Raw genomic sequence first — 18,303 nt, forward strand, 5'->3', positions numbered from 1 at the left:
TGAAATAGGTACGTTTTGGAGGGTGACTGTATAGTTCCTTCAATAATGCATGTGCACTGTTGCGGTATCATATGCAAATAAGCCTGGAGAAATACAGTATCTATATGTTCAGTGGAAAGAATTGATACGGACACTTGGCAAAAATCCTAAAAATGTTTGCCTCTGGAATAATGTTTTCAGATGGACATTTCCTCATGTACTTACAGCTGTGAAATTTTGTTTTGTTGTTGTGCTGGCTAAAATTAAACCCAAAGTGCAGCATGTACTATATGTTAAAAACTGATGTCACAAGCCCTTTAATGTTTGAGTAATCTTCAACATCATTTACAATGTTTAGCAGTTCATTGCCTTGCTCGAGGGCACATAGTTGTCAGTAGTGCATGTGGACAGGCATCAGCCTGTGCTCAGAATTTTCACAATATTCAAACTATTTGCTCTTTCCACAAATCAGCCTGCTGATTTTAACAGTTTATTATTATTTTTATCAAAGATAATCCTTATTGGTATCAAAGAAAATCCTGACGAGAAAGATACATTATTTTCCAGTATCTGACAGAACATTACAAAAAGGACTTTACTTGTGGCAGAAAATATCATTTAAATGGGAAAAGTTATATATAAATATATATATATATATATATATATATATATATATATATATATATATATTGATTGACATGCTTGTCTGCATCTTTTTGATAACCGACTCACGTTTTCCTTCTTGCAATACAACGATAACTGTGGAGTTTCTTAAAGCAATGCATCAATGCTGTGTTGTCAGTGAATGTCTTAGCTATACATTGTGTGATAATACTGCATATGTTTGAAGTGGGCTATTTTTTTTGTAATTCACTTTAAGCTAACTCTTTTGTATTTGCTGTCACAATCTTGTATAAATTAATGTACATGGGTTGATACCAAAGCTAAAAAAAATTAATATTTTTTATGGGAACTGTTCATTAAAAGTTTTTTTTTATCGTCATCCAATGTGCAGTGATTTCTTTTGAGGAAGAGTTGTTTTATTAAGGTTACCTCGGGTTTACCTAGGAAGCTGCTTATAAAGTTACTGGCTATTCGGTATATGTGATAAACATTGCTTTTCCAAGGAGACTGGCTTTGAACCTGGTCACAAGATTTTTTTTTCCCACTGGAGATCCTCAAATTTGAATTACCACTAAGCCATCTGATGCTTAAATTCACAGACAGAATCAAAGGAGGAGTCCTAGGACTAATCCAATTGTCCTAATTGTCCAACATGACTATGCCAACTTTGCAAAGTCAAAAAGATTTGTTTTCATGGTCAATCGGATTTTTCATCTGGATACAGCAGGGGTGAAAGCAGGTTACACACCAACACAGAGATGAGAGCAGCCAAGTACAGATGCATGTTGGTGTTTTTAACCACTGAGTAATTCTTCTGCCGGATATTAAGTGCTTGAAGAACAAGTGACATCAAATTTACTGAATCATGTATGATGGACATCTAAAAATGAATCCATGTGTATCACAATCACTCAATAGTTAATAATTGTCATCACAGTGATGCAATGGGGTATTATTATTAAAAGAGTTGTAGGGCTGAACGATTTGGGAATATAATGTAATTGCGATTTTCCCCCCTAATTTTGCAATTGCGATTTAATATGCGGCCTTCGCCCAATGATTGCTGGGATCGGCTCCAGCCCCCCCGTGACCCTGAATACAGGATAAGCGGTAGACAATGGATGGATGGATGGATTTAATATGCGATTATAAATGTATTTTTTGTTTTATCCTCTTTTTCCCAACAAAACATAATGAATGACTTAATATGACCAACACAATATTAGATACATTACATAATTTAGTGTAAAATGTTCTTTCCCATAGGCTGGGCCTATTTATTAAAATTAAATTAAAAAATGTATGACTTGAAATAAATTCCATTTTTATTTAACTGCTCATTACAGAAACAACTGTGGCTTTGCCACTGTGCATTTAAGTAATTTTAACAAAGGCATGCACTTTGTAAACGTGTGCAAAATTTAAAGTCTTAAGAAAAAAAATAATTTAAAATGATATGTATCTTACTGCTCCCAAGTCAGTAACATTTCACACAACTCAAACATAGAATTTGCCTCTACTACTTTGAAAATATGTTGTAAAATCAAAGTAAATTGTTATAAATAAAAAACTGAGAAATGCACTTTTAAATTAGACAATACAAAAACAATATGAATATTATAATAACGGTCAACCTCACTCATCTCAAGTACACAACAATTACACCCCACACAGACTTTTAAGTGCAGAGTTTTAACGCTCCGTGCCGACTTTCTCTTTGCACTTTTTGTATGGGAGGGTATACTGTACCGTTTATCAAGCGTATTTATCAATGCCATGAACCCAGGCTTGGTCACCGTCCTGAGAGGCATCATATCTTTGGCTATGAACTCGGTTATTGCCAGAGTGATTTCCCCGCGCTGTTTTGAATTACGTTCATATGGAGTGACGCTTTCAAACATTTCGGTCACTGATCCCTGTCTTGAGGTAGTTGGCTTGCCTGGCACACTGGTGCTCGGCATTTTGGCCATACAACGATCATACATTGAGTTGTGGTAACGGGAGCACAGCATGGTCTGCACAACACCTGATGCTGCACAGCATCTTCTTTTTTGAAACCAGAATAATAACCACACCACCGACATGCTGTTCCTCTTCTAGACTAAAGTCTGTTCCGTCGAGCCAGAGCCCATTGCACAACATGTTAAAGGGCAGCATGCAAAGTTGCAGCCGAGTTCTCCACTCTTTCGCCCACGTCACGTGACCACCTTCTAATCGCGCAAGTTTGAAAATGTTGTTTTATCATATCGCGATATTATGGCAAATGCAATTAATCGTTCAGCCCTAAAGATATGATGGTGAATAATCACACAATAGAGGGGAGTTGAACATGACCCATTAATTAATGGATTGACTCAATACATAGGCAAAATAATGATTATAGCCTGCTATATGGGCCATTCTACCGAATTCATGCAAATTGCTGTCCCACAATAAAAAAACTATTTAACAAAACAATTAAGAATTCAGACCTTCAATATTTACTAAGATTATGTTATGATCTAGTTAAACACAATACTGTAACTAGATAGTAATTAAGCTAAATATATACAAAATCATCATTTATGCTACCTTCCTAGGTACTTTCTATTGGGAAGAAGTTGTCCCAATCTCTAAGCCCTAAATTTCAATCCATGAAAATAATACTTAAAAGAATTTTGTCATTTTTTCCAATGGTGTATTTCAAAATATATGTTTGGTTTATTTTAAACAGAATGTAAAATATTTAGATTTTAGAAGGTTTTTTTTAAATTACAAAACATGCTTTAAAAAATGCTGTCCCACACTTTCATGTCACAACCGTAACACGAGTCGTTTTACCACATGGGTGGAGCCTGGTTTTAGCCACACCCCAGAATTTCTGACCAGGAAGGGACACTGCATCCCTGTCCCTCATGGCTGCATGGTGAGTGATTACCTCTCATCATTTTTAAGTAAATGTGTTCCAAAGTCTGAAAATCAGTATGTTACATAAATAACTGTCACAACCGTACACATATTATCTGCAAGTAAATACACTTTTGGGGGCTCAAAGCAAAATATTATGTTTTGTTGTGTGTACAACTGTTCAAACATCTGTTGCTAGCCATTTACTTGTTAGCATGTTTGAGTTATGCTAGGAATTAGTCAAAAATGTCACAACCGTAACAGTCACAACCGTAACAAATTGTAACATTACGGTTGTGACATAATCATTATGGTAGTGACAACATGTAATGTTCCACATATTTAAGGAAATGTTTGATCATTATTATTACATTATACTCTTAAAACATAATAATAATAATAATAATAATAATAATAATAATAATAATAATAATATTGTTATTATATTATATTTGATTTGTAAAGCACATTTCATTCTTAAGTGCTAAATAATGTATGATATGATAAAACATGACGATAATGCTGATTTATATTTGAGATTATACAGCTAAGCTGGGAGAAAGCAAGCAGCAATGCCAAAAGAACATAAAAAGAGTGGAGCAGAGAAGGTGAGAGAATACAGAAAAAGATTGAGGGAAGACCCAGAGAAGTACGAAGAATATTTAAAGGAAAGAGAACGAAACAAGAAACGAAAGGATGAAGGAAAGGTAAAATCTATCAGTGATTTATCTGACATGGAGTAAAGGAAGGTCAAAAGATCATGGGGAAAAAGACAGCAACATCACAGGGTATTGGTGAAAAGTCAAAGAGAGATGGAGAGATTGTGCACGGCTTCCACGCCACCTCCCACACCCTCTGCCACGCCTACTGCCACGCCTTCTCCCATGTCTTCTCCCACACCTCATCACCTTCCACGCACGTCTAGTGAGACTGTTACTCCACGCACTTCTAGTGAGACTAATAAGAGACGTTCTGGAATGCGTGACCACAGAAAAATAAAGACCCTTGAAAGACCCTTTCTGGAGCTCTACTTTATGTTTTTGTTCTTTAATGCACTTTCAAGCACAAAACACGTTCTGCTGTGTGTATATTTGTTTTAGATCTTTTAATGTCATGTTGCAGTAGATGCGCTGCTCTGTTGAAGTAATGTAAAATAAATGGCTCTTCAATAGTAAATGACCTAATTTTATTGATTATAAACATTTGTGTTTGTAAAATTCACATTGTAAGGCAGGTTATGAGTTAATATTAAGCAATAAGGTTAAGGGGATATAATACAACCTTGCAAACAAAATACTGTGGTCACGACCAAAACAGTGCAGTCACTACCGCAACAGTGCGGTCACTACCGTAACACTGAGTGTTTTGTAAAATAAAATAAGAATTGAGTCATAAAATACGATTTTATGATAACTATTGGTTAAATGTACATTCGATGTAATAACTAATTAACTCTGAGATCTCTATGATCAGTGTAATTCATTTTACAAAAAAGATTGCATTTAAATTTTGATGAGTATTAGAAAATAAACTTTGAAATTTGTTTAAAAAATAATTTTAATTGATTTAGTTGTAAAACCCTTCATAATAAATTACTAAAATTATTCTTTAGAGGGTGTATGGACACACAATATTAACAGATTAATATAATGGTTTTTATTGCAGTGTGTTGCTGTGTTACGGTAGTGACACATTTCAGGCGCGGAAAAACATTTCAAGAACAGGCAGACATTAATATATGAAATTTGACTGCGCCTTTACTAGATATGTACCATAGAAATATGGTACAATATATGTATGGACAAAGTTTTGGGAAAAAAACAACTTTTGAAAATGAGTTTCCAACTCTGGACTTTGCACGAATTCGGTAGAATGGCCCATATATTACTGTTATATTGTTGAGCAATAAATGTTACATTATTTACTACGAGAGAATATTTCCTCAAGTAACCTACGTTATCAGTGGACAAAAACCAAAACATTTACAACAACTGCATGAATTAAACCATAAGCCTTTTCAATGCAGACTGAACATAAATTGGTAGAGGGACTTCAGGTTGAACAAACCTGTTCTCATCACTGATTTTTAATTCTCGTTCAGGCTTCAGTGCGCCTTAGGGATGTTCTGCTAATTGTTTTTGTCTAATGCTTGGTACTTGGTCTCCGCTGTTGACCATGAAGCGCCTGGGGAGCGGAGATAAGAGACACTCCAATAACCAACATGGCTGTTGAGATGGCAACGTGCTGATGGACCCCATTCAATGTCTGATTAAAACCAGTTGAATAGCCAGAAGACTCAACTGCACCTCGGATGAGGAGAATCTTAATTATCTTTTGATACCAACCCTTTCAGCTTTTGTCAAAAATAAGAGCCAGTCAGTTGTTTTGAAAAACAGTTGCCCACTAAGGGCCAGTGTCAAAATTGATTTCCCTCTCTCTGATTTTTAGGCGTGGATGATGTCGGCTCCTTTATTTATTGAGCTGAATGAAACCAGATGGAATGGGATTAAAAGTGAGCTCCAGCCAAACAAAAGATATCCCTTTCGAAAGTTGGAAAATACACTGGATTTTCTTTTGCATAAAATAAATGCAACTAGAGAGAGACAACGGATACAGGTGTTTTTGATAATTAACCTGTTTGAGTCCCTGTCACTAAACTAGGGCCCTATGAAATCAGTTTTAATTTTTTCCAAATTCCGTGTTTTCAGTTTTATTTTTTTCTAATTTCTAAATTCTGTGTTTTACAATTTTAGAGCATTTTTTTTTTTCATCAAAAGGTGTCTAATTATGTGGTTGGTGGATCAAAATTAAGAAATGTACATTACAGCAATTCTAATGCCTTATCATTCAGTGACCATAGAAATGCGCATAAATATGCAAGTATATGTGCAATAATTTATGGAGGAGTCGCAATATAATGGGTTACACCTTTAACACAAATATTTTGTGACACAAGGGGAAGTCTGCTGCAGACGAAGTCAGGGATATGCAGGGCATGCAGTATACAGCATGTTTTAGGGTGTCTTCACGCTCGTTCTCTTTCAGTCCTTTACAAACTTAGAGTGATTGGTCAGCATTTTTTGTGCACATGTGAGCACTCCAAAAGAACTCAGACCTTCTCAATAGGTCTTAGTGTGGTTCGCTTCAAGTCCGTGTTGCACATTACTTAATGTGAATTGAGTGCCTTTTATGTTGGTCCACTTTTCGGTCTGCTATAAAAGGAATTGGGTTCCTTTAAAGAGGATTACATGTAACAACACCCTTACCTGGCAGCTGAGAGGCAACTGTATAAAGACCGATCCATGCAGAAGAAGAACAAGGCAGAACAATTTGTCAACAAAGACGTGGTGATGCAAAACTCACAGACTACAGGTTAAACTGATTCTTAATGCTGTGAATGAACAGATGTGTACTGGAAACCAATGTGAAAAGAATGAAAACATGTTATGATGGACAGTGCACTTAAAGTAATAAGTCAAATGCATATCTTTTTCCAGCATGCACATGATGTGAGCACAGGGTGACATTATGAGAATTGCAATTGTATCACACTTTTGTTGTGATGGGAATTTTTAATTTAGTAGTTCATTATAGTATAATTAGTAGTTTGAGTAGTTTTAACTCATACTATTCCATGTGTGTCATGAGGTAACCTGTATTCTGCACTTATGTCATGTCATGTGTTACATGAGTTGTAAAATGCATCTTGTGACACCAGCACAGCTGGCAAGTCAATATGGATCTATGGACACTGATGAGTGGTTCAAACACCACATTCTGGACAAAGTTCTCCGTCTACACAAACAACGGAACAATGCTTCTCTGATGACATCACAAACAACTGTATAAAAAGCCCTTCTCAAGACTGAAGAATTGGTCGGACTCTTAAGGAGTCTGCCCCTATCTGGCCAGGCTTTGACTTATTAGACTTTGTCTGTCTGTAGCGACTGCTAGCCTGTTTTTGGACTCTTTATAGAATAAATTACTAAAAGCTCTGTTAGGAGTTGTATTCCTATTTCTCATCAGGTGATCATAAACTGATTTCCACCACATTTGTCAAATAATCATCTAAATCAACTAGAATTACCATCTTGTGGTTGTGTGCCTCAACCAACTGGCACTTGCAGTTGACAACCATGTCTGACCAAAATGTCCTGACCACAGCATTTTATCCAATTAGGCATGTGTGTGAAATTGTCATACGAAGGATATCAATTAATAAATTGCAGCCAAAAATGTGTTTTGTGAGGTCATAGTGACCTTGACCTTTGACCGCCCACCCAATTCATATCAGTTCATCCCTCAATCCAGGTGGACCTATGTGCCAAATGTGAAGGATTCCCTCCAGACGTTTTAGAGTTATCATCTTCACGACAATGAACCGGACAGGCTGACAACCTGAAAAGATAATGCCTCTGGCCACAGCTATTGCCGGCATGGAGGCATGAAAAATTGATATGACAGGCATACCCTTTACGCTACAAGATGTGTCAGCTCTCCTTTTGTATTGTTTCATTAAAACCAATGTCTACCCTGCCAACTTGAAAATCTGCCACCATTCTATAGGCAAATCAGGAATAAAATCTGTATTCTATAATATCAACTTTAAATGTTATAGTGTGTTCATGTCATGGGATGAGCTACTTCCCACCAGGAGAAATATGTCAGAGAGAGCTAACTGAAAACAACTTGGCAACACACCCATGGTAACATTCATCACAACAATATTGTTCTTGGCATGTCCTATATACATTGAATAAAACACTTATGAACACTTAACTCCTGACTGATGTATAAGCAGCGGAGCCCTATAATCCATTCCTCTACTATACTACTAATTGTTCCTGCAGCTCAAGTCGTAGAGCGCTTGTCTTTGACTCCTGCCAAACAGGCCAGACTAAAGCGCCTGTAATATCTGGCCGTCTGCCCTGTGACCACTGGGTCCGGCCAGCGCTCTGATGATGAAACACATTGTAAATGAGTGCAGACAGCACATGGGATTCCACAGTCAATTCATTAATAAAGTCCATGGTCTTTTGGAAACCAGAATTTTCTCAGAGGTTGTCCAATGTATGCCTTGTGTGAGGCTGCTTTAACTTTTCAGTTGCCACCAGATGATAGGTTATATTATTACTTCCCAAAATTGAAAGGCTTCATTATTAAGGAAACCTAAATGCCCTCTGTCAATGCCCATTAGATTCAATTTTTTCTTAAGTTAAAGTAAAATTTTGACATTTATCCAAAAGGAAAGGTGAGGATGAGACCAATATCATTTGGATGTATCCTCTGGCGATCATTTCAACATCTCTGATTTAAGACCCTTCCTTTTGCACACAGTGACATAAGTCTTCAACTTTAACAAAGGTAATTGGGGTTTCCCTAGGTTAAACAATAAAATATAAAAAGTCAGGTACACGAAGGGAGCAAAAGTGGGGGTAGGGACACAATGTTTCATGGTCAACCATGGTCCTAGCAATTACAAGATACAAGAATCAAATGCAGTTTTTTAAGACATCAATTAGACCATTAACATCATCCATCCATCGTCTACCGCTTTATCCTGTATTTAGGGTCGCGGGGGGGCTGGAGCCGATCCCAGCTGACATTGGGAGAACATGCAAACTCCCCACAGAAGGAACCCGAACCCGACCCAGGAATCGAACCCACGACCCTCTCGCTGTGAGGCGACAGTGCTACCCACTACATGGAGCCCACCATTAACATCACTAATACATAAATAAATCACCTATATAAAGATAACAGGTATGATATATTTAATTCAACCACCGTACACGACATGGCCAACACTGTCGTCATAATCAAACAAAAGTATCATGGTAAACAAGCGATGTCAACACAGATCAGCATCATGAAAAAACTGTAACAACCACCGACATTCTATATGTATCTTTTGGTCAGATTAAAACATTTTACTATGTGCCTTGATTTTCCTGGTTTGATGCAAATCATCGTCAGCCTCCTCCAGTCCAGAAGGACATGGAAATGAACCTACCACCCACACAAATGATTCATGGTTGAACTGATCAGATATCAGATAAATGCTACAGAAGCGTGTTGAGCCTTGTATTAGATTAGAGAACACAAGTGGCTGTATCTCCTTGTTGCTTCAGTGAGATAGTTAACAACTCTAGTCATTTTGATGACATTTTATCTGCCAATCACAATGACAAAGGAGACGGACCATGGGTGTATTGAGAAAAGAAGTGCAAGGATATTTCAACAGACTCCTTCTGGCATAATTACACTATTTAAGTCGAGCATATTGGAGAAACTAATGCACTTACACCTTCTCACTCCTCCTGTGGTGAGATGTTTTTTGTTGCTCTGGGATGTCTGGCATGGAGTTATAATACATAGATAATCAGAAAGGAGATCAAGCGTATAAAAACAGAAGCACATCTTGCATTGGATTAGTTGTTTTAGAGGAAGTTGTTTTGAGAGAAGAGTTTTCAGCTTCTTAAATATTCTGTATCTCCATGTTTTCCATCATTGTAAATTGAATATCTTTTATTAAATGTGTATCTTTTGAGCCAATAGCCTGACACATTTTTTTTAATATGAAGTCAACTTGGCTTTGAGATTAGCAATTAGTTGCAAACTTCATTCAAAGCATTCTGAGTGTTTAATAAAATGTTCGAAAACTGATCTGAGCTAAACTCACACGACATAAAACTTTCACAAGTTACAGTCCACAACAAGTCTCAGCTGTTTGGAAGTGTGACATTAGGAAGTACATTTACAATGACAGTACTTTAATATGAAGATGCATTTCCAGATGATAACGTGTCCATTCTTCTTTTTTTTTTCTTTTTTTTTGTCATCACACACTACAGCTTTCATACGGCATGTCTGCTTTTCCTTTTCGCACAATCTTGTCTATCAGCTCTTCTTATGGTACAATTATATTATGGGTGAAAGTTACAGTAATTAACTGATAAAAATGGAAGTGATGAAAATGAATGCAAATTGAAAAATGGAGGGGTAAGAATGGATGCAAAATGAAAAATGGAAGTATCAAGTGATTAAATCAATTTAAAACCATTTGATTTAAAACAGTCATGATATGATGAAAATAGAGCCGGGTTGCATAATTTCCCCGTTTTACACTCATCATTCACAACACAAAATAGCCATTCATCATTTAGGGAAAGTGGCTTCAAGGGTGGGAGTGACAAAAAGTAATTGAAGAGAAGTGATGAAAATGCTTATGAATTAATAAAGGAAGTGATGAAAAATATAATATGGGAATTGAAAGATAGTGATTAATTGTCAATTGATTTGATACACTTCATTGACTTTTTATTTGAAAAAGCGTTGTTTTAATAAACTGTGGGGCCATTCATCATTGACAACTTCCAACTGGATATTTATTATTTACAGCATGGTATTTGTTCCGTGGAAAATATTGATTGAAAGCCAAATTCTGTGGCTAACTGCAAGCAAGCTAACAATAGCATACCCTGCTGTACAGCCACCTCAGGACCCTCTATGAACTACTTCACCGGGGGGAAGAAGGGGGTAGTTAGCAGTTCTAGCCGGAGCAACTTGAGCTCCTGGGGTCACAGTGGACTGGTGGCCATTGTTCTATTCTTTAGCTGATCGATTTAGTTGGGGGTTTTTTAATTAATTAATTTTGAATTTTTCATATATTGTATATTAAATACTCTTAGCTGCTGCCTCTGACTTGGAGATGCCACTGAGTCCATCATGCTCAGGATACCATCTTTGTATTCTATATACCTATATATGCTCGAGCCATGCTGCTTTTGGACACAGGATGGGTGACGTGTTCAACAAGCCATTGAGTGCCACACTCCCTTTAAATTATCTCTTGACACCTTTTTTTTCCAGTTCCTCTACAGCTAAGGGCCACTTTGAAGCTCACCGGTTCTTTTTAAAAGGTTCCAAATTAATGTTGTCACTGGGCCCGTTCATTTTAAATCCCATTGGTCCCTAACTTCTCTTCCTCCAGACACAAGGTTTTAATTGCATGTCTCTTCATTTAGTGACAGACTTTTGGTGAACTAATTTTGTATAAAGAGCTAATCCATCTATGCCGTTACCCTGCTCTCAATCTTTCAAGCGTCCAATCTTTTCTTGGTTTATTTTCAAACAATGATATTCTTTCAGAATTGTTCTACATTGTTACACTTCTTTTACTGAAACTCATTATTAACACCGATACAGATTTAGTAGAATTGTAAGGAAATATCATATTTGTGATACCATATTGATTATTAAACACTACAGTACAATAGTTCATATGGAAAGATTTGCCTCCATGTAGAGGCATGTAAATAACCACTACTGCTGCTTTGTACATGTTGTGAAGGTGACTCTGAATAGCAAGCCACACGTTGGCTGGTTTCTACAGCCGTATGAACCCGAAATAAACAATTCATGTAAGGTACAATCGTAGAGTACTGGAGGACCACAGACGGTTACAATTTGTCTCGTCTCCTTTTCTGATTCAGTGACGACAGGAGGAGAATCTCAATGTTCAATTTTTCACTCAAGTTGAAGTATTTCATGTGGCGCGAATAACTCCATAACGCAAACTGCGTCATGTATTCACATCTTTGCAATCCGTCACTTCAAGCCTCCCTGCGAAGCTACCCCCAAAAAGTTTCAGAATGATTATTAATTTCAACAAATAGAACAGAGATTTTCTTTTTTTTTAAATGCATTACCTAGCTTAACAGTAATGTTTAAATTGCTCATGTAGTCTAAAATAAAACGACATTCCATCTTCTGGTCCCTGAACGCCCCGCTCTAGTTGGTGAGGCATTCTGACCCGATGTTGTCGAGATTAATTACTGTATCCAGTTTTGAAAGGCATGTGACAGTTTGGTCAAAATGTGATTAATTTATACAATAAAATATTAACTGAGTGAGAATTTATATGCCAATGACTGCAGCCCACTGTGCGATAAGTTGCTGCAGGAAATGCTGGTAGGTGTTGGATTGCTGGATCTGATAGAAGGGACCATGCTGGTCCGGGGGATTTGGAGCTGCAGTCAAGTCGATGATTATTAAATACTGGCATCACTGTACAGTTTGCATTGAAAAACACCTCTGTCAAAACGTGAAGCACTTGAGCATCCCACATCTCTTGATTGTTACTCGTTAATACCTTGATCTGCTAACCACACAAGCAGATCTTCCCTCCCTCTACGGTCCCCATATTATGTTCTACACCTTCTCTATTTAATGTATCTTTCAGACACGCCACCATGTCTTTCACACATTCATGGGATCATTTCTCTTTCTCTTTCATAGCTCGTGGGTTTATCCTGAGCCAGGTTATGCTGCCATTGTGAGGGCTTATTCCCTCCCTCCTTCCTTTTTAAACTGATGACACAAACACAGGAACTTTTCCTTATTGCCAAAAGATTCATTCAGAGAACATTAAAGCATCTTAGTGGTGTTTTTATATAAGAGAGGCCGATTATATTAGAGCAAAATTCACAAATGCAACATGACAAGCCATAAATGCACTATTTGCCCAAATGAAATTCAAATTTTTGGTGCCCAGGATGCTTGTCTGCCCACATAAAAAGTAATGAACTGAAGGGTGAAATACAAACTGCCTGCTCAATAGACGTAAGTGGGTGCTCAAACCAACAAAAACATGAACTCCCAACATTAGATACTAAGCCTCTCATCTGCTAGAGCCTATTGGTTCTTTATCATTTGGTATAGAGAATCACAGAAAAGTTTGTAGATGTTTGTTTGTGCTTTTTACTGCAATATCACAACGTAATACCGCTTACTTAGTTAAAATACTTGAGATGTTTATGTAATCAAACCCCTGTTTTTGATATTATTTAGGTTCGTCTTTTCCAGCAATAGACATATAATCTAGTTTTATTATGTATAAAGTAGTTTTCAAAGTGCAAACTTGTAATCCAGTGTTATTGTTTGTTAATTTAATCCCATTGATATCACTTTTTAAACCACATCAGTTGTATTAAAATATAAAGCAAACAACCTGCTGTTAATCCACATGAAAAGCATTCAACTGATGAAATGTCTTTATTTGCTAAGGTCACAACAATGCAATATATTTGTCACAGAGGTTAGCATTAGTGGCTCAAAAATGCATTCTTGACAAAAAGAGATATGGTCCTTTTCAGCTTTTTTTGACAGTGGATCAGTTTTGAGTATTGCAGTCATGAAACAAGGACCAGCCTGATTCCATGCCAATCAAGTGGTACGTAAACACATTAAGCACACTCCTAAATCCATGTTATCCCAAGCCAATGTTACAGCACACAAAAAGTCAAGCCCAGGAAAATCAACAATAACTTTAATCACATACTTGAAAGAGCAGCCACACAATCAGCCAGCATAGTTATTAGAGGCGGATGGCTCCAACTACACATTTGTTGTCTCTGCCTTGAATCCTGCAATCAGTCGTCATAAGTCCTCTTGCCTTAACATGGTTTTCCTTTCAGTAAAGCAAATAAAATACAACCCAAGGAGACAGAAGATCTATCCTTCAGCGGTTCAGGTCAAGCTTGCAATGTTGCAAAATCCCATCCAATACTTATTATCATCATAATCCACAAGGATTATAAAGACAACATAAGTCTCTTTCACCATAGATTCTAATTACAGCAAGATTAAAACTGAACCCAGGTAAGCACATGTCACATCTACAGTTTTATATCTATGCCTGGAGCATATTTAAATTAAAGTAAATTAGACTGCAGTTCTGAGGCATCCTGAACATTCTCTGGAGTGAAGTTTAAGTTACTGTACATGAACATGATCTTTTGTTTCTAAGTTTTATCCTCCATTGTCATTATTAATGGTAAAATGGCTGGAGTTCGTTTGACAAGCTAGTGGCACACTTAAGCCTAATCATAGGGCCTTTAATTGGAGTCATGGGATTCAGTAAGAAGGCCAAGTGGACAGTATCAGGTCATCTTTCCTGTGAAGTCAAGAAGGACTATCTGTAAATAGATCCAAAACGGTCTCTGCTCTGACTGGAAGTTATATGAATCACTTTTGCCTTCATATCTTCACTTTTATTTATTTAATTTATAATTAAAAAAATATGGACAGATTCCATCAATTCAAATCAATATAGACTAAAGAGTTGCACATTTGAGTCACATTGAAATGTATTCTTATTCTTTTATTCATGAGGGCCATTTTTAACAAGTCAGCTTGTTTAACACAAGAATAGGTCTGGCATTTGAAGAAAGGAAATCTTCGAAACAAAATCCATTTAGAGTGTAAAAGGAAAAATAAGTGAGTCAGCTTCCTTTATGTGCTTGTCACAGTGATTTATGTAGATGTTCACACGTTGCTGTAATTATCCACAAGCATGGGCCAAGCTTGGCTATAGAATTGAATTACTCAGATGTCAGCTGATGGGGATTAACTGAGGAAAAGTGACAAAAATGGAAGGTTATTAAGCCTGGCCATGGTAATTGTCCCATCTGGTATTATAGAAATCCACAAGTAAATCCAACTAAGGAGGGAAATAAAATTTGAATTAAACTTAGGGGAAATAGTTCTCCCTCAAAACTCTTGGCTGGATAGATAGATACAGACATGTGAGCAGAGGGATGGATTGGGTAAACGGACACATCTACAGAAATTTGAAGAATGTGTTATGTTGTGTTTACACCAATCACGAAGCACAGGGCTATTGCAAAGTCAAAGCAAAGACGCTTATAGACGTGAATGTATTATTCACATGAGTTGAAATATTTAAATTTGCTCCATGGTCATCCAGAGCTCTAAAGTCATTATTTCCGGTACACAAAAAACAACCAAAGTCTTACTGTACACAGATCCACAGCCCAGTTATTAATGCATTGATGTTTATTGTTGCAGGCATTAAAGTTCATTGTGTAGATCATTTTAAGTATTTAATAATTAGGATGTATACTACTTACTAATACATCATAGTTTAATGTTGATTTATATTTCTTTATTAAGTATCTGAGTCTTAATTAGTTATTTGTAACTATTCTCGTGAAATATAGTGAAGTTAAAAGAACAATATTTCCCTCTGGAATGAAGAAGTTCAACTATAAAAAACCCCCAGCTCAGACAAGCCAAGTGTAACTACCTGACCAACAACTTACAAAGAGCAGGTTCACTAGGGTCTGGTGAAGAAAACCTTGTGAACTGAGGTTACAGGACACAGGATATGGCAGCTGCCTGGTGTTGCAGTATAAGCCACTGACGGATTAACCAGCTGATTAATTGATGTAATCATTTCACAAATGTTGGCCTATTCTTTGAAGTTGAAATAACCATGTTGTTATAATGATGAATCATCCCTTGTATCCTTACCAAGTTTTCCCATTACTGCCACGATTTGCCTGTGAGATTTGCAGTCAGGCTCCTTACACTGAAGTGTTGAAAAGCAACTATTCAGGGTCACCCCTACTGTTGACAGTCTCTTTCACAATTATACAGCTTTTAGTTAAAGAGTAACCTATATATTGTGTTTTTTCACACATCCTTGTTTAGCTATGTGGGAGTTATGAAAAACTAAACCCATGACGCACCACAACAAGTCTGGTGTTTTAACTCAGAACATTGGTTCTTCACACTAAACGACACAGTTAGCAGTGACTGACCTTGATTGTTCATCAAAAATGTGCCTGCAAAATAAGATAATGTTCACTCTACAATGGTAACCACGGGAGTCATCAAATCTTAAGAATAGCAACTAATGCAATTATGTAGGCAATGTTACAAGGTCAGCCTATTAATTTATTTTTAAATAATCAAAAAAAGGCCACTGGAGACTAAATACACCAGCCAAAGTCAAAAATTGTCAGTGGAATATTTAGTACGGCATTAAAACATTATGCTTGGGCTTTATCTGCTGATTGTGCCAGTTAACTGCCATTAAACTGGAGGCAGCTAAGTTTCCCCTTGAGCATGAAATGTGCTATATAAATACAAGTCTGCCCTGCCTGGTCTTAATTGCGTTGCCTGTTGTGTGGCCACAACTCCTGAGGAATGAACCTGCACACCAGATGGTGGTCCGTGCCCTGCTGCACAAACAACAGGCCACTTTGACAGTGGGGTTTCTGTCTCTTGTCTCCTTAGAAAAGTGCAATGTTATCAGAGGAAACAAGTTTTAAAGTCCCATTGAAAAGGAAGTTAGAAGTCGTTTAGTTTCTCTACTGTGACGTATTTCCAAATAAAAATGAATATTTGAGCGATGTACCATTACAAGAGTGATTTATCAAATACTACGTATGTAGTGGGAATGCTTGGATTGTAGCACTCGATACTCCATGGCCACTACTAGCTTAGGTAAGCCATTTCTAATTTTGCTTTACAGGAAGAAAAGTGGATTGATGTTTGTATTTTGCATATATTGGTATATAAATGCACATTATGTTGGGGATGTAATCTAAAAAGGGTTAAAAAGGACTGGGATTTCAGTAACAAAGGAAGTAGGGTGAAATCATTGGCCAACCCAAGAGTGCAATAAAAACAACAGCAACAGCTTTTTTCGAAGTACAATTAAGACTGATGAACAGCATGTACATTTAGTTGATATCATAATGTGCTCATCCAATATGACAGCAAGCAGTAGAGTAGCAATTTAATATATCACAGCACAGCATCACACATCATCTCCAGCAGTGACATGTCCCAGGATTGAACTTGATGGAATGTTCCAGTAGGAGGCATCAGCCCAAAATTGATGTATGATAGCCTGTGAAAAAAAATGGTCACCAAAAGGTAGGGCACAGAGTGGACATTTGCAGATGCAAAGCGCAGCGCAGGTTTATGTCTTCAAAAAGTGGTTGTCACATATAGATTTTATCTCATTGCGTGCATTTTAAAAAGGTCAGCGACAACCAAGGTCAGAACTTGTTGGCAAAAGGCTTCTACTTATTTGACGGCCTTCACTCAGCCCATAGAAAAACAATGATCCTTGCCTTGAACAAGCAATGTCTTGGCAAAAATATGTAAAAGTATATATGCAGTGGGCATCTGGAAAGTGGGTTGTTGCTACTTGGAAGATCTGCAAATCTATCCACAGCTCCTTCAGTCTTTGTGTTGAATTGTCCATAATGGTCATTCCCTGATGAGAAGTTTGGCACCTTGTATGATTCTGCTATTAGTGTATGAATATGGCATGGAGTGTACAGTGCTCACTCATGGTTGGAAGACTAAAAAGTTGCTATATACAGGGCAAGATTTTAGGTGGCGCCCCCCTTGCATCGGCAGTGTAGTGTATATACTCACAAGAAACTAATAATGCAAGTACACCCTTTCAAAGATCAAAACCATGTAACATGGAACAAAACACATGGTTGCCATGGCAACCGTAAAAAACACGGAACAAAACACATGGTTGCCATGGCAACCATAAAAAAAACATAGAACAAAACACATGGTTGCCATGGCAACCATAAAAAAAACATGGAACAAAAGACATGGTTGCCAAATGTTAGCTAACCAGAAGGCAATAAAAATGTAAACAAATGTAAACACCTGCTTAAAAGATCTAATACAAATGTCCCTGAGGAATGTAAGGTGGGAGTACTGTAATTACCTAACGTTACATTATTACTTTCCATAACAACTTAGCCCCCTCCACAATATTAACTGACGTTAAAACAGTCAACTAACGTTAGCTATTTATTGATTAGCAATTAGCGAATCATGTAACGTTATCCTAATGCTAAAAAGCCAGGTGTCTATCTGTAACAGATAAATAATTTCATGTAACGTTACCTCTGTCTTTTTCTTGTTTCTCCTCCTCTTCTTTTCTTTTTTTTCTTCCCTGGGCACCGGACA

Source organism: Eutrigla gurnardus (genome assembly GCF_963514095.1).
Source record: "Eutrigla gurnardus genome assembly, chromosome: 4".
NCBI lineage: Eukaryota > Metazoa > Chordata > Actinopteri > Perciformes > Triglidae > Eutrigla > Eutrigla gurnardus.